The following is a 27,911-nucleotide window of genomic DNA, read 5'->3' as shown; positions in this document are numbered from 1 at the left end:
TAGATAATTTATATACACATATGTATATATATATATATACATATATATATATACACACATATGTATATATATATACATATATATATATAACATATGTATATATATATATATATACATATATATATATACACATATGTATATATATATACATATATATATATATACACACATATGTATATACATATATATATGCCTGAATATCTGTGTTTGCATGTATGCATGTGTATTTACACATACATATGTGTGTAGGGGGGAATTCTCTCCATTGTAATTGCGTTTTATTTATACAGTTTTGTTGTATATACATATATCTTGAAATGAGTTGATTCCTTCAGCAAGTTTTATACATACCTTTTAAAGAAGTTTTGTGCATACAATTAAGAAGAAATAGAAAAAAAAAAAAGCAACAAAAGTGAGAAAGCTGTCTATTTGATATTCTTTTATCACATGTGCATTTATGTTTAGTGAAACCAATCTTTTGTAGGATGTATATATATTCATACCTGTCAAGCAAATAAATACAGTGTTATTTGGTTGTAATAATTTATTGTTATGTGACAAATTAATCAATGGAATTAGAATGTTTTTGTTCTTTTTACATACATACCAAAAAATCTGACAAACATATATACATACATATATATATATATATATATATATATATATATATATATTTATACATACGTATACATACATATATATGTGTGCGTGTGTGTGAGTGAACGAAAAATTATAAAATGTTCTTGTCTCTTTTTCCATTAGTGTTTTAATCAAAATAAACACAAATGTACACTCGCACACATGCGCGCGCATGCACACACACACAAAAAGAAAGACACAAATCTTTACACACCTAAATACATATGTATGTGTATTTGAAAAAAAATATAAAAAAGTGGAAATATATATCAGAATATAAAAAAAAATTCTCTAAAAAAGAAAAGAAAATTAAATCAAATTAAAAATCCAAAGCAAAGATAAGAAAATGGAAGTGTGAATATAAAAAAAAAAAGCATGTGAATAAAGAGATATGTGCAGGGTTAATTGTTCAATGTATCCAAATTGGTTCTTCTCAGTAAACTGTGTTTTTTATTTGTTTAAGGTCTCATCAACTGCACTCCAACGTTGTACATAAAATCATTAAAAAAAATCGAAGAAAAACAAATAAAACTGGCTCACCTTCCTTTTATTTCAAGTGTAACTTATTGAGTGCAGACTCAGTAACTGTTGGGTGAGATGTATGATTACTATGTATCCCTTGCTTCACACAGTGTTATTTCCCAGTTCGTATTCCATTGACCTGCAAGAAATGCAGTTCACTTCAGAATCAAACATCGTTATTACTACACAAATTAAGGTGACAAGCTGGCAGAAACATTAAATCGCAGAGTAAAATGCAGTTCACATCAGAAGCAAACATATCATTATTTCTATGCAATTTAAGGTGGCAAGCTGGCAGAACGTTAACTGAATCGAACTCACTACCTCATGATTGTGAGTTTGACACTCTAACCACCGAGTCATGTGCCTTCACAATCATGAGGTACTGAGTTTGATTCCTGGACCATGATGTGTGTTGTGTTCTTGAGCAAGACACTTTATGTCACATTGCTCCAATTCACTCAGCTGCAGAAATGAGTTGTGATGTTACTGGTGCTAATTTGTATCGGCCTATGCCTTTCCCTTTAATAACAGTGGTAGTGTGGAGAAGGGAGGCTGGTATGCATGGGCGACTGCTGGTCTTCTATAAACAACCTTGCCTAGAATTGTGCCTTAGAGAGGAACTTTCTAGGTCCAACCACATGGTCATTCATGACCAAAGGGGGACTTTACATAGATACACAAGTATACAAACTCCAAAACTCTATGGAACACTATTGGTTTCAGTGATGATTATTCCAATTGTCTGATCAACTAAACTGACTACACATAGTATTATTGTGTAACTGGGCTTAGTATTCCATAAACATTGCACTCTTGTTGTAATTCTTTATGCTAAAAAAAAAAAATCAACAGAATGCAGTATGTAGATAAGGGTGATGCTTTCAGTTACAAGTATTTGTCTTTCTGAAGGGCTTTGGGGTTTCTTCCACCTAGTTTCACATAAATATCCTGGCCTGAGCTAAGGGTTTGGTAAAAGACATTTTGCTTAAGATGACATATGATGGGACAATATAATTACAAAGCAAACTACTTACACACTCAGCAATGCATATGCATACAGACAGATAGACAAACAGATAGTTGAATATAATATACTTAATGAATCTATTTGAAAGTTATTAAATGAATATATTGTGATTGGCATAATTTACACGTATTCATATTTTACAAATACATAGTTCATAAATATATATTACACACACACCTGCTTATATTTATGTTATGTCTAAGATATATATCATACATTATGTGTGTGTATATATATATATACTATATTATATATATATATATATATATATAAATGAGATAAAGAGACCAATGGCATAAGTAAATTTATATTTTATGCAGAAAGTCTTACAGCTGTTTCAGGGAAAATTCAATGTATCCCTTCATCGGAGACGTTAATAGTAGAAGAATGGATTATTACATCTATATGAGGAGATTTTCAGTAAGAAATGAGAGCGATGCGTAGAATATATATATATATTACCTATTTAGGTATATAAGTATTATTAAATACACAGTGTATCTGCTTTGCTTGTTTGCTGGAAGGCTGAGATTTAGTGTAGTGGGGGTGACTCTCTCAGTGCACCAGGTGTTAAAACACCTGAAAATCATAGGTGAGGCTACTTGCTCCAAATCCCATTCTGGAACAATCAGCATCAATGTTTCATTTTTTTGTAGCTTATCAACATTACGTACCCAAACCGAACTGGGGGGGGGGGGGGGCAAGCTTTCAGGTGTTTTAACACCCAATGCTTTGAGGGAGTTATCACTGCTGTGCTAAATCACAGATTACTGGCAAATAAGCAAAACATATCCATTGCGGATGTGTGTTTGATAATGTTTACTACACTAGATCCACTTCTAAGTCATATTTGAATATATATATATATTTTTACTTGTTTCAGTCATTTGACTGTGGCCATGCTGGAGCACCACCTTTAGTCGAACAAACTGACCCCAGGACTTATTCTTTGTAAGCCTAGTACTTATTCTATCTGTCTCTTTTGCCAAACTGCTAAGTTCTGGGGATGCAAACACACCAACATTGGTTGTCAAGTGATGGTGGGGGGACAAACACACACACACACACACACGCACATATATGTACAATCAGTTTCTTTCAGTTTCCGTCTACCAAATCCACTCACAAGGCTTTGGTTGGTCCGAGGCTATAGTAGAAGACACTTGGCCAAGGTACTTTGCAATGGGACTGAACCTGGAACCATATGGTTGGGAAGGAAGCTTCTTACCACACAGCCATTCCTGCTTATTAAATACTCCTATGCCTATATATATATATAAAATGAAGGTGGCTATACACAATATAAAAACAAAAAGGAAAAATTCAATTGTCAGTAGTTGTGACTCAGGGTGAAGAGTAGCACCTACATTGCTAGAAATAAGAGCTAAAAAACCCTTACAGCTGCAGGAAGCACACATGCATATATTTATATATATATATATATATATATATATATATATATATTAGCTTAATAGTCCATAAAGGTAAAATCAACAAAAAAAGTACTCTATCCAGTGAGAGATAAATATCATTTAATGTACATCTTGTGAAGATGAGGGCTACTAATAGTTTCTTGCTATGAAGACAAGGCTAGGCTGGTTTTTATAACATATCCTGTGTCTCCAAGCAATCTCAAGGCTCTGAGCACATGGTCAGTTCTATTTGGAAATCAGGACGCTGGTACATGAGGGATCACAAGAGAAAAGACAAGAAGGTTGATGCAAAAAGTGGAAGGGTGAATAAAAATGGAAAATGAAAGGAAAAGAAAGCAAATTAGTTAATTTTCTTTGCTTTCTTTTTTTCATTTTTATTCACCCTTCCAGTTTTTGCATCAACCTTCTCATTTTGTTTCTCATGTACCAGCGTCCTGATTTTCAAGTAGAATAGACCATGTGTTCAGAGCCCGGAGATTGCTTGGAGACACAAGGCACATTATAAAAACTAGCGTAGCCTCATGTCTTCATAGCAAGAATGTATTAGTGTGCATTAAATGAGATGGATATACAGATAGATAAATACACAGATAAACAGAAGTGAATGAACAAACAAGAAATTAGTGCTCAACATATTTGGTTAGAGTTACATGTATTTAATAACAATCTGGCTCAACCCGTCATTACTTAAATGTAAGGAATTGATTTTACCAATTATGTCATCCTGCTGATTGCCAACAAAGAGATGTCAACTTCCTGTCTGCTTTATCATGTAGATTTATGAATATAATGATGCTTTGATAGTAAAGACCACTACATTACCCAAACTGAACAATGAAGGCCTAAATACTTAGAAGCTATTTTAAATTCTCACTGCTTTGTCTCCAAACATCTGATGAATTGGATATGCCCATGAAAGTTTTAAGAAATGCTCAGTTGAGTCAAACTGTTAGCAAGTATGTGTGGTTGTGTTCTGCACACATGTATTGTGTTTACACACACACACACATCATCATCATCATCATCGTTTAATGTCCACTTTCCATGCTAGCATGGGTTGGACGATTTGACTGAGGACTGGCGAACCAGATGGCTGCACCAGGCTCCAATCTGATCTGGCAGAGTTTCTACAGCTGAATGACCTTCCTAATGCCGACCACTGTGAGAGTGTAGTTGGTGTTTTTACGTGCCACTGGCATGAGAGCCAGTCCAGCGGCATCGGCAATGACCTCACTCGAATGTCTTTTTCATGTGCCAGTAAGGCGACGCTGTTAATGATCACACTCAAATTGTGCTTTTTACGTGAAACCGCACAGTTGCTCTGACAATATATATAAAATACTTTGAGAGAATCATCCCCACTGCACTAAATCGCAGCCTACCAGCAAACAAGCTGAGCAGATACATTGAGCATGTGTGTTCGATAATACAAAATCACACACCTACAAACACTTTATTCATTTACATCTTCAAACTCATTAAGCAGCATTGTCCTATATTTTGCTATTGTTTGGAAAATTGTGTATGTATGTGTGTGCACACAAACACACATATATAGAAATACGTACATTGTTTCATGTCATTTTCTCCCCACCACATAATCACCACTATAGTCTATCATCGTGGAATTCTTAAGAATAAAATATTCTCAGAAGAAATTCTGTCTTTTAAGAATATATTGCTTTGTTGTCAAAACCAGGAGTGATATTTTAAATATATATATTTGGTTAATAAAAACTCACATTTGAATGACTTGAAAATATACAAAAAAAAAATAAAATGAAAGGAAAGAAATTGGTACCAAATAGCTATGAGGAGGAAATGAATAAAATGAAACAATTTATTAAGGAAAATAATGGAATTGCGAGAGTTGTATTAAATATAAGGAAAAAATGTTCTCATTTAATTATTGACCTTCTTAAACAATGTTGAAGACTAGTAGGTTTCTTTGTAGTTTTCTTTTTCTTTGTTATGACATCCACGTATTGGATTTTCACACAGACAACTGGCATAAATATAATGAGAATAAGAATTAGTTACCAGAAGGCTTTTAACAATGTTCCACAATTGTGCATTCTGGAAGCATTTGCCATGAATGAGATTGAGATAATAATAAGCTTATATATTGGTTTCATATTTTGGCACAAGGCCAGCAATTTCGTGGGAAGGACTAAGTTGATTACATCAACTCCGGTGCTCAGTTGGTACTTATTTTATTCACTCTGAGAGGATGAAATGCAAAGTTAACCTTGGCGGAATTTGAACTCAGAACATTTATTGTTAGCACGTCGAGGGGTTCCAGTTGATCCGATCAACGGAACAGCCGGCTCGGGAAATTAATGTGCAAGTGGCTGAGCACTCCACAGACACGTGTACCATTAATGTAGTTTTCAGGGATATTCAGTGTGACAAGGCTGACCTTTTGAATTACAGGCACAACAGAAACAGGAAGCAAGAGTGAGAAAAAGTTGTGGTGGAAGAGTACAGCAGGGTTCGCCACCATCCCCTGCCGGAGCCTCGTGGAGCTTTAGGTGTTTTCGCTCAATAAACACTCACAACGCCCGGTCTGGGAATCGAAACCACGATCCTATGACCGCGAGTCCGCTGCCCTAACCACTGGGCCATTGCGCTTCCACACTCAGAACATAAAGATGGAAAAAATGTGGCTAAGCATTTTGCCTGGCATGCTAACAATTCTGCCTGCTTACCTGCCTTAATAAGCTCATATATGAATTATATCATGAGTAAATGGCAAATAATTTTGTAGATACAGGTGCAGGTGTGCTGCACAGTAAGAAGCTTGCTTCCCAATCATATGGTTGCAAGTTCAGTCTCCTTGAGAAAGTGTCTTCTACTATAACCTCAGACCAACTGAGGCTTCATGTGCGGATTTGGTAGATGGAAACTGAAAGAAGCCCATCAAGTATGTATATATATATGTATCTGTGTCTGTGTGTCGATGTTTGTCCTAACTGTATCCTGCACTGCCAGACTTGGTCATCAATGGTCGTCTGTTGCCAGCATTGTTCTCAGATGTTGTTGTTTGAGATTTTTGGTCACGTAGAGAGACACCAAAGATTTGATGAAGACACCTCATTCGGAAAACCTTGAGCTTGTTCAGGTCTTGTTTGAGGATGGTCTAGGTCTCAGTGCTACCTGGAAGAAGCCCAAAATCTCCCTAAAGACCAAGATCCATCTTTTCCATGTCTTCTACAGGGCTGGGACTTAATATCATATTTGATGAAGAAACAGAAAGAATTAAACCAAAATCAATGTACTCGATAGAGTACAACAGAAAGTAAAGGTTACACAGGAATAATGTAAAAGACATCAGAAAAACTTGCAGGAACACTGAACCCCTCCCAGTTTTCTGCTAGTAGATAAATGATGTATGTCTGATTCCCAGTTTGAGTAATTTTTCCTAACAAGTTACCTTTAATTTTCCTTTGTATTCTTTGTTTAATAGTATGCACTTGCTTGTTAAATATATTAGGGATAACTACAAAAGTGTGCCCCCTGCCACCAATTTTGTTTCCTCATAACTTTCTTTGTCCCCCTACCACTGTTTGATGACCGGTGTTGGTTTGTTCCATAACTCAATGATTTGAGAATAAATATTAGGTTTTTTTAAAAATAAGTCCTGGGGTCGATTCAATTGGCTAAAATTTTTTCTAGATGGTGCTCCAACACGGCCACAGCCTAATGACTGAAACAAGTAAAAGATAAATGATATATATAGCCACTCGCATGGCTGTGTGATTAAGAAGCTCACTTAGCATTCATGTGGTTTTTGCGTTCAGTCCCACTGCATAATACCTTTGTCCCAGGTTGATCAAGTCCTTGTGAGTGAATTTGGTAGATTGAAGCTGTTTGGAACCCTGATTGTGCGTGTGTGTGTGTGCGCGCATGTGCATGCATGTGTGTGTATGTGTGTGTGTATGTGTTTGTGTAGGTGTCTCCCTGCCACCACTTGACAACCAACATTGATTTGTTTATTTCCTTGTAACTTAGTGATTTGGGCAAAAGAGACCAATAGAATAAATACCACACTTTAAAATAGAATCGATTGGTTCAACTACACCTTTCAAGGCAGTATCCCAGCATGGCCACAGTCCAGGGACCGAAACAATTTAGTAAAGAAAAAATTGAAAGGAACATGGCTAAATTAGACAAAGAAATATTGGTTTCGATTTTGGCACAAGGCCAGCAACTTCAGGGGAAGGGATAAGATTACACCGACCTCAGAGATCAATTGGTACTTATTTTATCGACTCTGAAAGGATGAAAGACAAAGTTGACTTCAGTAAAATTTGAACCAGAACATAAAGGTGTACAAAATGCGTACTAAAGATTCTGCCAGCTCACCGCCATATAGACAGAAATGTATTACAAAAATTGCTTGAAAAAGTAGGACTCAATGGTATAACTGATGGATTCTTGATTATAGCATAGGAGCCAGATCCTTTCCGCCTACAAATGTTAAGGAAGCAGAATACATTAAGGTTAGGAAGAAACAATTAATTACATTTTCTCTGAAATGTTGAAAGAAAATGAGTTTGTGTAAATGTCCATAGGAAAGATCTCAGAGAATGACAAAGCAAGCAGATTAACAGAGAGATTAAGATTAATCACCTAAATATTGTCATCAAGTTGAAACAGGAAAGAAACTGCTATCTAATCTAAGTATCAGTCTCAATACATGTTAATGTATCTCTAAAAGGACTGGAGAAATTATCCAAATATACAGATCTAGAAATAGAGGTAATCAGAATGAAGGGAGTAAAAAAACAAAACAGTCATTATGATAATCTTTTCTACTATAAGCAGAAAGCCTGAAATTTTGGGGTCAGAGGCTAGTTGATAACACCGACCATAATGATCAACTGGTATTTGTTTTACTGACCCCAAAAAGTATGAAAAGCAAAGTAGACTTTGGCAACATTTAAATTCAGAATGTTAAGGCAGACAAAATACTACAAAGCATTTTGTCAGCGTGCTACTGATTCTGCCAAATTCACTGCCTTAACACTCTTTATAATAATGGCTTCAAATATTGGCACAATGCCAGTGATTTTGGAGGAGGGTTTAAATCAATTAAATCAAACCCCAGTTTTCAATAGGTACTTAAGGCAAAGTCAATCCTGGCAGAATTTGAACTCAGAATGTAAAGATGGACAAAATACCATTAAGCATTTTGCCCTGCATCTTAGCAATCCTGCCAGCTCACTGCCTTCACACTACATATGATATTAGTTTCAAATTTTGGCACAAGATCAGCAGTTATGGGAGAGGGGTAAGTCGATTAAATCAACCCCAGTGTTCAACTGGTACTTATTTTATCGACTCTGAAATGATGAAAAGCAAAATCAATCGAGATGCCGCTAAGCATTTTGCCCAGAGTGCTCACGATTTCTGCCACCTTGCCATCCTATAGTACTTATAGTATTAACTGATGGTTTGGGAAATCATTTAAAAAAGATACTGCAAGTAAACACTAAAAATGGTAACCCCAAGACTTACTAAGACGAGACTATTAGGCATGACAGTATGGACACTGATGATTGGTCAGAGCTGACAGGATATTGAACCTGTTTAGGCAACAGTTCGTTTTGGCTCTGGAAGCAAACATACACGCATGCACAAATATATATAAGGTCTGATGAAAAAGTATCTGGACTGTTACTATTGTAACAGCTAAACTACCCTGTGGCAGAGTGAAGCCACAGGGTACAGATTGACCTTGATCTCTGTTGGACATCAATCTAAATTATAACGTTCTCATTTAAAATAAAGAGATGCCTATAATAGGACATTTAACCAGCTAGAAAGAGCAGCCAAAAACTCTATACCACAATTAGGGATAATTTCGAAAGGGAATGGAAAATAAAAATATTTACCAATCCATTTTCCGTACCATGGTTTCAAGCTATTTTAGCAAAATAAAATATTTTGCCAGGTCAGCTATCTTCAGCGGAATAACCTAGATTTAACATATAAACATGAGGCACTAAATAGAAAACATGACTTACGCTTATATGCTTAATTTTTCAAAATTTACCACGCATGTGCAGTTTACCTTATCGGCAGCAAATACAAAAAAAATGCCGATTTTCTTTCAGAAATTAGCCAAAAATATTTTATTATTAATTTACATCCATTGCTTGTAGCAGTACTTGGAAGTAAAGTGTGTATGGTGTGGTCATCACACCACACCACAGAGGTTCCATCAGTGAGCATGATATAGGAAATTGTGTGTGTGTGTGTGTGTGTCTGTGTATGCACGCATGTATGTAGGAGAGAGAGGACATGCGTGCATGGAAAGAAACATGGCATGAAGGTTATTATGGCCAAGAATCTTTCAAAAAACCCAAATCCCTCTGCAAAGAAACAAGATTTTAAGACATTGAGGAAATCTAAAAGAACGAAACAAGGCAGCTGCCCTCTATCCCCCACAAAAGGGGCAATGCTGGATAAAAAATGGGTTTACTTCAGAGAACATTAAAGGCACAATTGATATCTGTTGTAGTTTTCCTTTAATAGCACCAGTCAATTACTTTTTTATAAGACTTTGTACATTTATATATATATATATATATATATATATATATATATACCGGAGTAAGCACATAAATGTGCAACAAGGTGGAAAAAAGAGTACTCAAATACCAGAGGTAGAGTAATATGTTTTATTTAAAACCAGCAGAAATATAACAAAAAACTGTTACTCGGAGTTTCACGTTCCCATTCATCAGACAGTTTTGTTAGAACCAAAACTAACAAGACTGTCTGATGAACAGGAACGCGAAACTCCGAGTAACAGTTTTTTGTTATATTCCTGCTGCTTTTAAATAAAGTATATATATATATCTTCCTTTTCTGAGCATCTTATTTATACATTGCTTGTGTTACATCCACACGTTTGTTTGTTTTTTCTTTTTCTCTGTGTTTTTTTTTTATTCACACACACACATACACAGAAGAGAGAGAACAAAAGAAGCATGATAATATTTGGTGTCAAGTGAGTCAGCATCAATTCAGCAATTCCAAGTGTGGTGAGGTCAAGGTGGTGGAAGTAGCAAAATGGCTGTGCCGTAAGATCTCATACCCAGGACTTACAAATGTGAACAAGCAGGCACAGGGAATAAAGTATGGCTGAGGGGTAAGAAGGTTGCTTCCTAGCCACATGGTTTTACTTCAATCCCACATGTGGCAACTGTGGCAAGTGTTTTCTACTATAGACTCAGGCCGATCAAAGAATTATGAGTGGATTTGGTAGACGGAAAACAAATCGCATGTGTGTGTGTGTGTGTGTGTGTGTGTGTGTGTGTGCATATGTGTGTGTTTGTGTGTGTGAGTGGGTGTGTGTGTGTTGGTGTCTGTATTTGTCCCCCACCACTGCTTGATACCCGGTGATGGTGCGTTTACGTCCCTGTAACCTAGCAGTTCAACAAAAGAGAACAATAGATTAAGTGACAGGCTTTAAAAATAAAAGACAAGCACAGGGGTTGATTCATTCAACTAAAAATTCTTCAGGGCGATGCTCCAGCATAGCCACAGTCTAATGATTCAAGTCAGGTAAAAGTTAAAAGATGATAAACACTAATATAACAACACTGAAATGAAACACAGCACCTACCAAATGCACACATAACTATGCTTGGTAACTTAGTGAAAACATAATAAAAAAAAAAAAACAAGCAGATTAGCATAAACCAATAATGGAAACTAAAATTTCACAAACTAGTAATCTGAATGAAATGTCAACTAATTAAATTATTAATAAAAACTATCTTTAATAAAAAGAGATGTGTTAAAGGCGTGTTATGGCCTGTGATAGCATAATTTTTTAATGACTACTTTATCTGCATTGAAAATTGAGTAAGCTACTGAAGAAAGATTCTAACGCAGTCATTTAACCTGCTAAATTGTGACTAAATCTTGTATATCTTTGACTACGAATCTAAACATCACAGGTTTTGAGTCTGAATGTTATATGAGCAGACATTCTATGTCCATAATTTCTGTATGCAACATTTAACTTATGTGGCACACACGCGCACACACAGAGACAGACAGATAGACAGACACACACACACGTCTTATTTCTCTCAATCACCACCAGATCTGCTAATAAGATGTAAACACATGTTAAATAATAATGATTTCTAGAATGGGTATATAAGTCCACACACCACACTAGCACAGTGTCGTCGTCGTCGTCGTTTAACGTCCGCTTTCCATGCTAGCATGGGTTGGACGATTTGACTGAGGACTGGTGAAACCAGATGGCTACACCAGGCTCCAATCTGATTTGGCAGTGTTTCTACAGCTGGATGCCCTTCCTAACGCCAACCACTCAGAGAGTGTAGTGGGTGCTTTTACGTGTCACCCGCACGAAGGCCAGTCAGGCGGTACTGGCAACGGCCACGCTCATCTCGCTCGAGAAACCTCATGTGTCACCCGCACAAGAGCCAGTCCAGGGGCACCGGCAACGATCCCGCTCGAAAATCCCACAACAACCCCACACAAGAGCCAGTTCAGGGGCACCGGCAACGGTCTCGCTCGAAGAAATTTCATGTGTCACCAGCACAAGAGCCAGCCCAGGGACACCGGCAACGATCCCGCTCGGAAGACTTCATGTGTCGCCCGCACATGAGCCAATCCAGGGGCACTGGCAACGATCCCGCTTGAAAGACTTCATGTGTCGTCCGCACATGAGCCAGTCCAGGGGCACTGACAACGATCCCGTCCCGCTCAAAACATTTCATGTGTCACCCGCACAAGAGCCAGTCCAGGGGCACTGGCAACGATCTCGCTCGAAAGATTTCATGTGTCGCCCGCACATGAGCCAGTCCAGGGGCACTGGCAACGATCTCGCTCGAAAGATTTCACGTTTCCCCGCACATGAGCCAGTCCAGGGGCACCGGCAACGATCTCGCTCGAAATATTTCATGTGTCGCCCGCACAAGAGCCAGTCCAGGGGCACTGGAAACGATCTCGCTCGAAAGATTTCATGTGTCACCCGCACAAGAGCCAATCCAGGGGAACTGGAAACGATCTCGCTCGAAAGATTTCATGTGTCGCCCGCACAAGAGCCAGTCCAGGGGCACTGGAAACGATCTCGCTCGAAAGATTTCATGTGTCACCCGCACAAGAGCCAGTCCAGGGGCACTGGAAACGATCTCGCTCGAAAGATTTCATGTGTCGCCCGCACATGAGCCAGTCCAGGGGCACTGGCAACGATCTCGCTCGAAAGATTTCATGTGTCACCCGCACAAGAGCCAGTCCAGGGGCACTGGAAACGATCTCGCTCGAAAGATTTCATGTGTCGCCCGCACATGAGCCAGTCTAGGGGCACCGGCAACGATCTCGCTCGAAAGATTTCATGTGTCGCCCGCACATGAGCCAGTCCAGGGGCACCGGCAACGATCTCGCTCGAAAGATATCATATGTCGCCCGCACATGAGCCAGTCCAGGGGCACCGGCAACGATCTCTCTCGAAAAAACCTCATGTGTCACCCGCACAAGAACGAGTCCAGGGGCTCTGACACGATCCCACTCGAAAGATTTCATGTGTCACCCGCACATGAGCCAGTCCAGGGGCACTGGCAACGACCCCGCTCGAAAAATTTCATGCGTCACCCGCACATGAGCCAGTCCAGGGGCACCGGCAAGGATCTCGCTCGAAAAAACCTCATGTGTCACCCGCACAAGAGCCAGCCCAGGGGCACCGGCAGCGATCTCGCTCGAAAGATTTCATGTGTCGCCCGCACATGAGCCAGTCCAGGGGCACTGTATCAACCAGAATATCAGTTGTTATACATTGCTAGTCACAATGCGCTTCACATTGTTTGAACTTTCGTATGTGGTCACCCCGCTGGCTTAGTGAGGAGGGCAAAATTTCCCCTTAACCTGAAAGCTAATCCGTCACAGGGTTACCCATGTACAGCTGAGTGGACTGGAACAACGGGAAATGAAGTGTTTTGCACAAGACACCGCCCGGTCCTGGAATCGAACTCATGATCTAGCAACTGTAAGTGCAATACTCTAATCACTAAAGTACCCGCCTTCACGTAATCCACTTATTTGGACTCCAATACATGACAGGTATTTATTTTGTCTGTTATGAAAGAGCAAAAGACAAATTTGACTCCAGGTAAGGCTGGTGTATATAAATACCACAACATATTTGCTATACTTTCACTATAAATAAAGATGTAATAGTCACAGTCAGGGTTGGGTAGCTATGGAGCTTGTTTCAAGACCATGTGGTTTAGGGTTACAACACACTATATGATATGTGTGTATGCATGACTCTCTATGGTATATTTGTACATAGGTGCAGGCATGGCTTTGTGATAAGAAGCTTGCTTCACAATCGTATTGTTCCAGGATCAGTGGTACCTTGGGCAAGTGTCTTCTACATATAGCCTTGACCAAAGCTTTGTGAGTGGATTTGGTAGAGGGTAACTGAAAGAAGCCCGTCGTGTTTAAATCTATACATATATATATATGTATTTCGTTTTTGTATTTGGTTTGAAAGATTCTTTATGTGAATTCGTGTGTTGAATTTTGTTGTGTCTGAATCGAGTCATTCTGATTATTAATACTCTCACCAGTTCAATTTCCATTCATTTACTTATTTAATTTTTTCTAAAATTTTCGTTGCTTCTTGTAACCTCTTCAATAGTTGTTGACTCAGTCTGTTATCAAAGCGGTGTTCTTTTTTGTTTGCTTCTTTGTACTCATGTGGGTGCATCAGTGTGCATATGTATACACATGTATATATGTATGTATCTATATGTATGTATGTATGCATGTGTGTGTGTATGCATATATATATGTGCGTTTGCATGTTTGTATATTTGTATGTATGTATTCTGCATATTCCTGTGTTTGTGTTCATGCTTGTGTGTGGAGTGTGTGTGTGTGTGTGTGTGTGTGTATATGGTAATGTTTTCCGTCTTTTTTTGTGTATGTATGTATGTGTGTGTATGCTTGTCTGTTCATATTACCAAGGTACCTATCTACTTATCTATCTGTTTACCTACATGCAGTTGGTACATGATGTATGCGGTGTAGATCAGGGTAACAAATATGAAACATAACTTCTACTGGAAGGCAAGAACAGACGTTCACATCAAAGGCTACCTGTGAAATAAAACTTGCTCTTTGCTGAGATCCGAACTCAGCTGCGCAACTTACCTCACTAAAGAATTAGAGGGAAAAGTTTCCTTATATAGCTGATAGTGAGCTCCCGGCAGATAGACATAAAATTCCTGTGCTCAGCTGGTCTATCACATGATGGGATGAGAGCCAGAAAGGCTCAACCATCACGTTACCTGGTCATGTGACCACTTGTAGAAAACAACGTATGAGCCGATGTGCATCTATTTAAAGGTAAACAGGCAAACTGAACATATACTTGCTACACTTACAAAGAATAAGCCCTGGAGTCGATTTCTTCAACAAAAAAACCTTTATGGTGGTGCTCCAGCATGGGCACAGTCATTTGACAGAAACAAGGAAAAACAAAAGAATATATATATATATATATATATATATATATATATATATATATATACATACATACATACACATATATATATATACACATGCACACATATGTATGTATGTATGTATGTATGTATGTATGAGACCACCTTGACGTATGATAGACAATGGATGATCGATAGAGTCTGCAGTAATTTTCTTACTAACCCACTAATGTGTACGGTCAACTAGTCTATCAAGGGTGAGGGTGTGGTCCTGGTTGCATAATTAGCATAGATAACACACAACATGCTCTGAACTCAGTATTTTATTGACCACATTTTTGTCTTGTTAAACAGCCTAATCAACTTTATCGATGTCAAATGTATACAGGCGACGCCTTTTCTGTAATTTCTTAGACTTTTTACAAATTCTTGATTCCTTGGGCAACAAATTTGTTGTTTATAATGTAGAAATATTAAAGAAGCTTGCTTCTCAGCTGCATGGTTCTGGGTTCAGACCCACCGCATGGCACCTTGGTTAAGTGTCTTCTACATTAGTCTCGGGCCGACCAAAGCCTTGCGAGTGGATTTGGTAGATGGAAACTGAAAGGATACGGTCGTATATATATATATATATATATATTGATATATATAATAATATAAATAATATATAAATATATGCATATATCCATACATATATGTACATACCTACATCTATATGTATACATACATGCATATATGGGTACAGGACATCACAAAAACACGTTAAACACAACGAGAAACGAAAACATAGACGAAAACAGAAAACGAACTTGTTTTTTGAACAAAAAAAAACAAAAACAAAGAGAAACGAGACATGCAACAAAGAATACTTCCCTTCATCAGTTGTCCTTGTCCATCTACTCCATGTTTGTCTGTATGTATGAGTGTGTGTGTTTATGTGTATGTGTCTTTGTGTTTGTCCCCCTACCATCACTTGACAACCGATGTTGGTGTGTTTACATCCGTGTAACTTGGCGGTTCGGCAAAAGAGACCGATAGAATAATTGCTAGTATTAGAAACAATAAGTCCTGGGGTCGATTTGTTCGATTAAGAAACCCCTGAAGGTGGTGCTCCAGCATGGCTGCACTCAAATGAATGAAACAAGTAAAAGAATAACAAAATATTCAGAAAAAAAAATACTCCAACTGCCCTCTCTGAATTTTAAAGCAAATTACAGATAATGTTAGTGGATAAATATCTAATTTACCATGCGACAAAGAAATATCAAATTTAATTGCCCCTTAAGAAGATGACAGACTGAAATACAAGCAATAATAATAATAATATTAATGAGACCACTACTGAGACACTTCGGGGGTGGGGGGAGAAAAGCCGTTAGTAAACAGTTTATAGCAGAGACTCCATCTAAGAAGATCTGAAGAAGGAATTGTATTCCGAAATATCATTGGACTATAGATAACTAAATTACAACAAGTATATAGTCCAGTTTTTGTATTATAGGGCATCGTTGTACCATTCAAAACTTTTTATTCGTTAATAATATTAATATAAATATAAATAACAATACATGTACATTGTTTTGTCATGGTATAAAAGATGGGCTGTAGCAAATATTCTGCTCAATACCACAGATTTGCTTGTCAGTTGTTTAACCATAACGAGTTGAGCATGTGCCTTAGTGGTTGACGATATGTGCATCTCTGATCACGAGCAGAAGTAGTGGGGGAGCATCATAGCCATGTGTTGAGAGGAATTCTTCAGGGTTTGAATAATTCACCTTTGGAAACGTGCCCTCGTTCCCCAGTTAGAGGGAGTATTGAAAGCAGAGAAAACAAGGGTAAACAAAGGAAGAAGCGCATAAAGGACATGAAAAACTACGCAAGAAGGGCCTCCATAATCAATTCTATGAGGCCACAACAGAAGTTACTGGAAAAAATAGGTGCGATTGGCTGATGAAAGGAACACTAAGAAAAGAGACTGGGATCCCTATACTGGCAGCGCAAGACCAAGCTTTGGATACGAACTGTAGGGTCAACTTTAGGAATGAGCAAGTGTCTCTTCTGTGCTGTATATGCAATAAAGTGGATGAACCCACTACCCATATCACGAACGAATGCCCGAGATTTTCCCCAAACCACTACAAGTTGTGGTGACACAATTAGGTAGCGAAAGTGTTACATTGGAAACTGTGGGGGCTAGAGAGAGGCAAGACGTGGTACGAGGACAAACAGCAGAGAGTGGTTGAGTCGGAGACTAGCAAAATCCTCTGGGATTTTCCAATCCAAACAGATCAGGTGCTAGAGCATAACAGTAGTGGTGGACAAGATGCACCACATATGCTATATAGTTGATGTTATATGGCCCTTTGACCCACGAATAGTCAAGAAGGAAGGCGAAAAGATAGTTAAATACAACCCTCTTAAGTACGAAATAGCCCAGCTATGGAAAATGAAGAAGCTGAAGATAGTACCAATTATTGGTGAGTCCTTGGGATCAGTATCCGAAGACATCAAGGGCAATATAAAGAAAATTGGAATAGAGTGTCCAGTTACAAAATATTTGCCACCTTGGCACAACCAGAATAATCAGGAAAGTATTAGATAACCGAAAAGAATGGTACCGTAGATTGCAGGTAGCAAACCTGCCACGCATGTAAGACTCCAGGAGATCCAACAAAACTTGTGATAAAAAGAAATAATATATAATAATAATAATAATAATAATAATAATAATAATGGGGCATCGGTATAGAATTTAGGATTACAAAATACTCAGCACTTAATATGAAAAGTGGGAAGAAAGTAGCCTGCAGAGGATTGCGGTTACCATCAGGAGAAACCATGGATGAACCCGTCGGCTGGATATTGTGATATTGAATAAGAGAGACAAATACTGTCAGATCATTGATGTAACCATACCAAATGATATGAATCTTGCGCGTAAAGAGGTTGAAAGTGGAAATGGTAAGACTGCATAGAATGCGAGAGGGTTATTTAAAAGTGATACCAGTGTTGATCAGAGCGTTGGGATCAATCCTATTGAAACTTCAAGACTACTTAAGGCAACTGGAAATCCCATGCAAGATAGATGTCTTGAAAAAAGCAACCTTATTGGGTACAGCGTACATCTTAAGGAAAGTATTATCTGTCTGAGGTTCGTGTTGTGACTTGACAGACGACTAAAGACTCCGGTGCATTTTTACCTACCCAGTGTTACGATAAAATAATAATAATAATAACTTTAATGATAAATTTAAGAAACAAGATGAAAATGAAAGAGTAAGCAATTGGAAAATGAAATCACTGCATGGACAATACCTCGGAGAAATCGAAGGAAAAGACAAGATCAACACTTGGAAATGGCTAAGAAAAAGTGATCTGAAAGGATGCACTGAGGAATTGATTGCAACGCTCAGGAACAAGGGCCGAGAAATAATTACACCAAGTTCCAAATAGATAAGAGTAGCGAATCACGTCTTTGTAGGATGTGTGGCAGCAGAAACAAAACAATCTCACATACTGTGATTGAGTGTAGCAAGCAGGCCAAAAGCATTACAAAAGGAGGCACGATAACGTGGTCAAATTCGTCTACGTGGAAAGTATGACCTGAACAGAGCACGGAAATGGTATGAACATGCACCAGAAAGAGTCACCGAGAACAAGGAATATAAGATACTGTGGGATTTTACAATCCAATATGACTCCTAACAAGGTGCCTAGACCAGATATTATTGTGGTAGATAAAGGAAAAAAGGAAACCAAATTTATAGATATTACAATACCTGGGGATGCACACATAAATGACAAAGAACTAGAGAAGATTGAAAAGTACAGACTACTAAAAGACGAAATTGCAAGAATGTGGACTATGAGGAGAGTGTCTAGCATTCCAGTAGTTGTATGGGCACTCGGAACACTAACAGTCAAGTTCGAGAAATATGCCAGAGAAATTGGAATTGACATGAGAGTAGAACAAACCCCCAAAACTGGGCTTGCCAGGGATAGATAGGATTTTGCGATAGGTACTTGGATGTTGAATTTCTCTCACAATAATTAACAACCAAGTACCAAAGTTTATAATGTGAGGAATGAGACCCTGTAAGACCTCTGACTGCAGGCTGCTGCCCGCTCTCACAGTATCAACCAGAGCAAACAAGATTGTGGTGATGTCAGTATGTGACAACCTACAATTTTACAATTGCATGCGAGAAAGAGGGGTCGCCATCTTGAACGTAAAACGACAAGAAAAATAAGAACTTGTGAGATGTTCATAATAAGTCATAACATATTTATTACTGGTTGTAATACGTTAACATATAAGAATAGTTTGAAAGAAAACGCTTGTAACATATTACATGAACATACCTTGCAACCACATGCGAGTTTGTGTGTGCGAGTTGCGTGGCTCAATGCGTACGCCTAAGAACCGACAGGCAAAAGGCGAAATTAGAATTGCATTCGCTTTATATAAGGGATGAACCGGAAGTCCATGACTTTCACGTCATCCGGAAGTTAATTGAAATTTTCTAGAATATTCGAGAATTCTCGAGAAGGATTACTCTCGTCAAGCAAACTTTAAAGCTTTCAAGCATAACCCTGTGCTGGTAGAATTCGACTTACAAACCAATCCAATGAAATTTATAATCGATACCTGGGGGTTAGTGTTTTCAATGCTGGTAACACAAAAATTCAGTCAGAAATGTGTGACTTAAAAATGGAAGTATTTCTTCCGCTGTTTAACGAATTTTTCATAAGAAATAATCAGCCTTAATCTGCAGTTCTTCTATTGAACTTATGCGCACTGGCTCGGGAACGAAGCTTGCTTAGTGGGTGCAAACCTAGGTTCAGTATTTAACACAAACAAGATCTTATCTCTTTTCGTTTCATTTATTTTTGTTCTTTGTTCTTTGAGAAGAAACAAGCTCTTTCTTACGCATCACTTTTTTTCTTTGTACGCACTGTTTTCTAAACCTTAGAGAAGTAAGTAGGAATGCAATGTTTCATTTTACAGCCAACAAAAAATTTTAGGAGGTGCACTTGCACACCCTGCAGCCCCTGTTTCAAGGCCCATGCTTAAATGCATGACTGAGATAAGCCAATGAAATAAACGAAACTATCTTAGTGTTTTAATGTCTTTTGAACCTGGTTAGAAAAGTTTGTCACCTGAGGAAATGGAAATTTGTGGAAATTTTGAATAGTGATGCAAAAGGCACCGCGCGCACACACACACACACACACACACACACACACACAATTAAACATACTATATATATATATATATATATATATATATATATATATATAGACATATATACATATATACATATATATATATATATATATATACATATATATATATTTTATTACACACACACACACACAAACGTTTATGAATTTGTGTGGCAGAATTCCTGAAACCGTATGTTGAAACATATTTTGTTATATTTCGGGACGGTAATTTTTTTTTTCTGACCGAATAGAAAAAGAGAACGGCTTAAGCGGTGCAGGAACACACACGAGAAAGGAAAGTGTCGCTGAAGAGCCTAAAGATGCATGACGAAAGGTTTCTAGACAATGGACATAAGTTAATATAATAAACGAGTGAAGAACAAATAGTGTGTATGTTACTGTCAAAAAAAAAAAAAAAGAAAAAAAACCCTAGAAATGCAACAATATATATATCAAAAACAAACAATGCGCATATGTGTGAAATTAGAAATATAAAATGGCAAGAATTTACTCATCGCACCCTGTATATGCACATACATAGATATATACTCTCTCTCTCACACACATACATACACAAACGCATACATACATCATCATCTTCATCATCATCTTCATCATCATCATCATTTAACGTCCGTTATCCATGCTGGCATTGGTTAGACTGTTTGACCAGGGCTGGTAAGCTGAGGGACTGCACCAGATTCCAGCCAGATTAGGCATGGTTTCTGGATGCCCCTCCGAACACCAACCACTCCAAGGGTGTAATGACTGCTTTTACGTGTCACTAGCACGGGTGCCAATTGCGTGACACCATTATCTGCCATGACTACGATTTCACTTGACCTGATTGGTCTCCTACTCAAGCACGATGTATTGCCAAAAGTATCGGTCATTTATCATTGCCTCCGTGAGCCCCAAAGTTCGAAAGGCGTTTTTTACGTGCCACCGGCACAGGTGCTAGTTACTCGCCACCGGCATCAGCCACATTGCCTCCGTGAGACCCAACGCTCGAAAGATGCTTTTTACGTGCCAGCGATATGGGTGCCAGTAATGTGACACCGACATCGGCCACGCCTACGATTTCACTTGGCTTGACGGGTCTTCTCGAGCACGGCACATACTACACATGTGGGTAATTCTCTCTGTGGCTGTGTTTGTGGAGTTGTTAGTTAACCCCTCCCTCCTCCTACATCGTTGTATCGAGTTTGATGAAACTTGACATGTGAGTAGAACTCCTGTCTGGAAACCTTATGGCATATTCAGATTGTTGAAAAACATCGATAGTAGGGCCCCAGGAAAGGATCCTTATATATATCTAATATATTTCATTTTAAAAATCAAGGGAAATAACCATTCATTTTCCTAAATTATTTGGTAAAGATGAAATTGAGCATGCTTATTTCTTAGTATTTGAACTGTTTGAGTTATTTTCACAATTTATCCAGTACAACTCTTAAACAAGTAAGCAGTATTTTCCTAAACAATAGATCCATTTATTTCGGTTAGTGATTTATTCACGAATATACCAAACAATAGCGCCCCTGAGGGTAATATTCTCTGAGAACGCACAAATGCCTTTTTCAGAGTTATTTACTTCAATTATTATTATCTCTTATCTGATTAGCCTGTTACTACGTAACCTGCTTCACGATTTCAGTATACATAACTTATTAGTATTTCCTCCTATGTTCTATATACTCTGGGAACGCATTAAAGCCCTTTTCAGGGCTACTTTATTTGAATTCTTACCATCGGTTAACTAATTTCATGTTATTAAATAACCGACTTCAGAATTTGGGTATTCATAACTTATTAGGAATTCCTAAAAATAAGATCCTGTGTAAGACAGTTTTGTATCCTCTGTAAATGCACAAAAACCGTTTTAAGGGCTACATACATTGTATTGTTGTAATTGGATTAGTGAAACAATTACGAGAACGGAACCAAGGGATAAGCCCCGCTTTCCCAGGAATTACTGGGTACGTCAGCTAGTATATATATATATATATATATATATATATATACACATATATAAATATGAATATATACTTGCAAACATACATATATATGTGTGTGTCTGTGAATGCATATGTATAAGTATGCGTACATACATAATACACACACACGCTCACAGACGGATATATAAACATATATCCATGTATGTATATGCACACGCACGCACAAATCCAGTCTGTAAGTATTACACCAGCTTGGTATCATGGTTGGATGGTATCATGTTTGGAATTTTATTCTGCTGAGATAGATATTGTTACCGTTTTCAAATGTATCTTAAATCTTTTTAAATTCTAAAATTTATGAAAACCTTTCATGTAGATTTTGAGAAAAAACTGCTCTATAAATAACTTCGTGGAAGTCAGTAAACATTTATTTTGCACTAATTAAAAACGAATTTACAGTTTGTCAAGGATTGTGAATCAAATATAAATCATGCTTTTCCGTTTCTGTATTTCAAAAGATTAAAAATTTCTTTGAAACAAAGCAAAGAATAGCTAAAGACTTTCTTATTGGACAGATATATGCATTAATTTATTGGAATCGATTGGAACAAGCAAATAAGAATGACAGTTAGCATAATATAGGCGCAGGCGTGATTGTGTGGTAATGTGGTAAGAAGTTCACCTCCCAAGCACATGGTTTCAGGTTCAGTCCTACTGCGTGACACCTTGAGCAAGAGTCTTCTACTATAGCTCTGAGCCGACCAAATCCTTGTAAGTGGATTTGGTAAACGGAAACTGAAAGAAGTCTGTCGTATATGCGCAGGCGTATGCGTCTTTGTGTCTGTGTCCTTCCACTGGTGTTGATGTGTTTACATCTCCATAACTTAGTGATTCGGCAAATGAGAGAACTGGGGGTGATTCGTTCGACTAAGATTCTTCGGACAGGTACCTCAACATGGCTGTAGTCCAATGATTGAAACAAGTTAAAAGATACACGAGTCAAAATATCTCATTTCATTTCATCTTCTTCATCTACATGGAGAGTCATGGGTAAAAATCTCCAAGCACGCCTTCCATCTGGTCCTTTCTGAAATAATCGTTTCCAGTAAACCAGGCTGGATCCCCTAACGGGACCAACTGAGCTCATGGATGTTGTCTAACCATCTTACTTGTGGTTTACCCCCTGAGTCTCCAGTAGGTCGGTTTTACCATCCGTAGTATCGGAGCTGTGATCTCTCAATTCGGAGAAATAGCAGCTCTACCTGGAGTCCCTTTCTGATTTCTGATCTACATATTCTATTGACTAACGCTACTCCAAGGAATCCTTTCGGAGGGACTCCATCTCGGCTGCTTGTATTCACGATAGTATTCTTTTGGTCACTACCCAAGATTCATAACCATCGTAAGGGTAACCACGAATCATGTGCGGTGACTACATCGTCATCATTTCACCGCAGGGAAAGTTCACCATCATCAATTCACCGTGTTTTTGTTTTCTGCAATAAAATAGTTTTTAACTATTAATGGTGAGATACAAGAGATATATTTTTATATTTTCTCAGTAAACTTTCCTGGCGGAAAGTTTCTTAACGTAAAATGATGGCAGCGAACTTACTTGTAATCCGTTATATCAAATTGAAGATAGCAAGTTTGTTTTTACACCTACCTCTCTTCCTCTAATAATCAAAAGTTGAAGCTGGCGGCGTTACTGCACCAGTTCATGCAATTATTGCATTTAACTGAGCCTCCTGCCTTCCGTCACTTGAGAAAAAGGCCCCGAGATACTTAAATTTTTCCATCTGCTTCAGTGGAACTTCATTCACATGTAGAGTGTATTGTGCAGGCTTCCTTGAAAGGATAAGTGTCTCAGTCTTCGCGCTACTGATTTTTCATTCCTACCAAACAGCCCTCGACAGTGAATCTATCACGTTCATGTCGGAGATCACAGTAAAGACGTCCAGGGTTAAAACATGGGAGGACTTTGGGATTAAGCTACAATCCAACTTCAGATCATCAAATAAAGTATTCTGTCAGACCAACGGCCGACTTTGTAGAAAGAAATACCCCTCTATGCCCACTATCAGGAATCGTTTGAGGTCCTTCTGTCTGAAAAGAAGTACATCTTCGTGAGGTGGAGAGAATATCTTGCTGATCTCCTAAACCCGGTCACAACATTTTCTAACATACTTGATGTGCTTTTAGTAGCGATGATAAATGGACACCTTCCGGGCGAACAAACAACCACGCACCAAATAACGGCAGTCCACTGGTGTGGGTGAATGAAATACCAGGTGACAGTGTTAGCTCTCAAGAAAACTCTTACATAAAAAAATATGGTGTCGATTTCAGTCATATCCGAATGGGAGGCATTATTTATCTTAGTAGTTGCGAATACGATCACCTAAAACTTTTGCCATTTAATACAAGAATGGTAAAAACAAAATGACTCTCTTCGGATAAAAGCAACGATGCATTTTTAGAGAAGATCATAATAGTAACTAACCAAGTCGTGGAAATCAACTAAAGCTGGTTATGCGGATCAGTGCTATATACACAGTGACAAGACAGGAAACAAGGTTTAGCCACTGCAAGTTACGGAACTACCAAGAGAAATTCTGGTGGATTTTTTAAAAAATTGTATAATGATTTGTATGAATAGTACAAAAATGTTGAGGAAGTTAACTCGGTTAGTTACATAAAAAGGATGATGAGTGAGCTAAAGGGATTTGAAATACCTCAGTTATTCACATGTCAGTGCCAAACAGGCACTAGCGTAGCTAGAGTGTGTGCCGCGCCAGGACCCACAAAAACACCACGTATTGCCTACAGCAGACCCAAAAGTTCAGCCCCTCTAAAAGTCCGGAGCGGACCGCCACCACCCCACCCAGATACGCTGGTGGAAACAAGTGCAGCAGATAGCCATCTTCCTTTTAAAAAATGCTGCTCTTTCTACAGACTATCAAAACGCACATTTAATATAAATATAAACTAACTAGTGGATTCTTTTTTTTTGAAGAAACCAAGAGGAATACTAACCACGACCTAAGTGACAGCAATAATAACAACACTGAAACAAGATTGATGTCATTACACGTAGAGCAGTAGCTGTTTAATTTTTTTAACAAAAAAGAAATAAGTGATGAATATAAACAACTCGGCGAAATTCAGACTAAACTTCATCATTTGCACGAATAAACTTGATTATTAACCTATAAGAACATACTATCTTTATGGTATCCGCTATCGATCAAGTTACTAAAGAACACTTAATACAAACTGAAATTCTCAACTGTTAGACACTGAATGTCCTGCATTGTTTTGTAGTTAGAGTTGGACAGCAAGTGGGAATAACAACGATCAATTGCAACGAAAAACACAGGCAAAATGGATCACCTCTCTCCAAAAGAGCATCGATGGAACCAGAAAAAATATTGGACAATTGAATACTATCATTTAATGCGAAATATATAATAAATTCACGAACCACAGCTGCGACATTATATTAGATTATTGAAGGTAGACTGGAAATGCCGACAAAAGATGCTCTTACTGCTAAACACGAATTGCAAACGGTAAGTCAAAAGTATCGTTAGCGTAAGAAATTCCTAAAACAGAACCATCAATACCACGTTTGCATTAAACTACAAGCAGTATATGCAGAATGAAAGCCATACTATCCAGGACATAAAAGTCTGTTAGGGGAATGTAAACGCTACATGATAGTATCTGCCGAGGAAAGAGAAATTAATGTCACTCGCTTCTTTTTTTTTTTTTTTGATGACCTTCTGCATTTAAGTGATATTCAAACGAAGACTCGGTTAGAACAGATCACTCGATTCTCATGTGACAGCATGAGGGGACACAGCTACACACAGAGGGGACAAACAAGGACAGACATCGACTCCAGTGCGTAACTGGTACTTATTTAATCGACCCCGAAAGGATAAAAGGCAAAGTCGGCCTCGGGGGAATTTGAACTCAGAACGTAGCGGCAGACGAAATACCGCTAATCATTTCGCCCGGCGTGCTAACGTTTCTGCCAGCTCACCGCCTGTATATATGGCATGTTTATATATGTATATGTCTATATATATATATATTTATATATATATATATGTATATACGTATATATAAAGTTAATTACAGAATAAAACCGTTAGGTCATCGACTCAAAAAGCCACAGCCCACCAATGACCACATATCAGAAGTACAGCATAAACCACAAAACCAAAGTCAAAGGGAAGTCAAAATTTTTATACATAGGAATAAAGTCGATTAAAAATATAATAGAATAACATAAATAAATAAACTGCGATTAAAAAGTTGATTAAAAATATTATAGACCGGTACAGATATAGTGGAATAAATATATATATATATATAAAAATATAGAGAAAAAAATAATACATAGGGAAACGTAGTAAAATAGCTCATTCGTTGAGGTTAATAGCTAATAAAAGAAGTTTAAGTTCAAATTGTACGAAAGTTCATTACTTACCTCATGAGACCAAATTTAGCAGGTAAAATCCAATTTCGTAATTCGTAATTCATACACAGGAATACCAAAGTACACGGGACGACATAATAACAGAACATCCAATGTGTAATAAAGTAAAATCCATATTTCACCATCAGCGTTATTTAAGTCCAAGAAAATCAAGGCACACAAGTCGATACATTAAACCAACATCCAGCAGGTAACATCAGTAAAGTCAAACCATAATTTAACATCATTTACAATGGATTACAAATATAGGTCGGAATAACAAACACAGAACACCTATGGCCATTTCGGGGGTATATCACCGTATTTAGAGCACAATAGAGCACAAACTAGTAATAACTCTCTCTTCAGGGTAAAAAACGCACACAAACATCAACGAAGGCACCAGTTTTTTTATTACCCACAAGGGGCGACATAGAGGGGACAATACATCTGATTTGGGGTCAAATAAAAATATGGTTACACAATAAAATCGACGTAAAATAAAAATTTAGCAATTAAAAATTACAATGAAAATCGGTTTAAATCGAATGGTATACAAAAACAAAAACCAACATAGAACAATGAAGTGGGGGACTGGGTTTCGCTCCGACCCCATGAGCCCCATCCCACCACTGACACTTTTGAAGACACTTATGGCGTATTCAATTGCTCTCTTTCACTCGAAACTCTCGTGCGACATGCTTCCATCTAGATCGAAACACTTTCTCCGACAAGCACTTTCTCTCCAGCCGTATCTTTCTTTTCAAATGAAAAGAAAAATATCTTACCATATTTTGGCTGGAGATAAAAGTGCCTGTCTTGATTCCTTCCGTTCTCGTCTTCCACACTACCTCTTTCGCTACTGCTATTGTGATGAGGAAACATTTCTTACCTTCGTTTGATAACAAACTAGGCGGGTCAATTTTTATGATTGACTCGGCCGACAACTGTACTCCTCCCTCACTTGACACTAGGTGTTCCACGTAAACCCACATCTCAGAAATCTCCAGACACCGTACAAAAGCGTGCAGGACGGTTTCCCTATCCTGCCCGCATCTTGGACAGGTCGGGGATGTCTGCATTCCGTGTCTTGCTAGTTTATCGCGAACGGGCAAG

The 27,911-nt window shown here is 38.0% G+C and overlaps 1 long non-coding RNA gene across 2 annotated transcripts in view; it reads right to left on the bottom strand.

Moving 5' to 3' along the window:
- LOC128248912 (uncharacterized) overlaps positions 1-22,066 on the bottom strand; it is a 26,134-nt gene extending 4,068 nt beyond the window's left edge. Inside the window, exons 1-2 of one of the 2 annotated variants that reach the window (XR_008265064.2) lie at positions 20,941-22,066; positions 1,180-1,300 (exon numbers count right to left, since the gene is read on the bottom strand). This is a non-coding gene — a long non-coding RNA (uncharacterized LOC128248912). Of the gene's footprint in view, positions 1-1,179; positions 1,301-19,487; positions 20,362-20,940 lie in introns of those variants that run through there. The other variant, XR_016243432.1, reaches the window with a different exon arrangement.
- Between the last annotated feature and the right edge of the window lie 5,845 nt (positions 22,067-27,911).

The sequence above is a fragment of the Octopus bimaculoides genome, chromosome 10 (assembly GCF_046866305.1).
Source record: "Octopus bimaculoides isolate indiv1 chromosome 10, ASM4686630v1, whole genome shotgun sequence".
Lineage (NCBI taxonomy): Eukaryota > Metazoa > Mollusca > Cephalopoda > Octopoda > Octopodidae > Octopus > Octopus bimaculoides.
The sequence above is the reverse complement of the archived record's forward strand: the minus strand, read 5'-3'. Positions and strand labels throughout refer to the sequence as shown.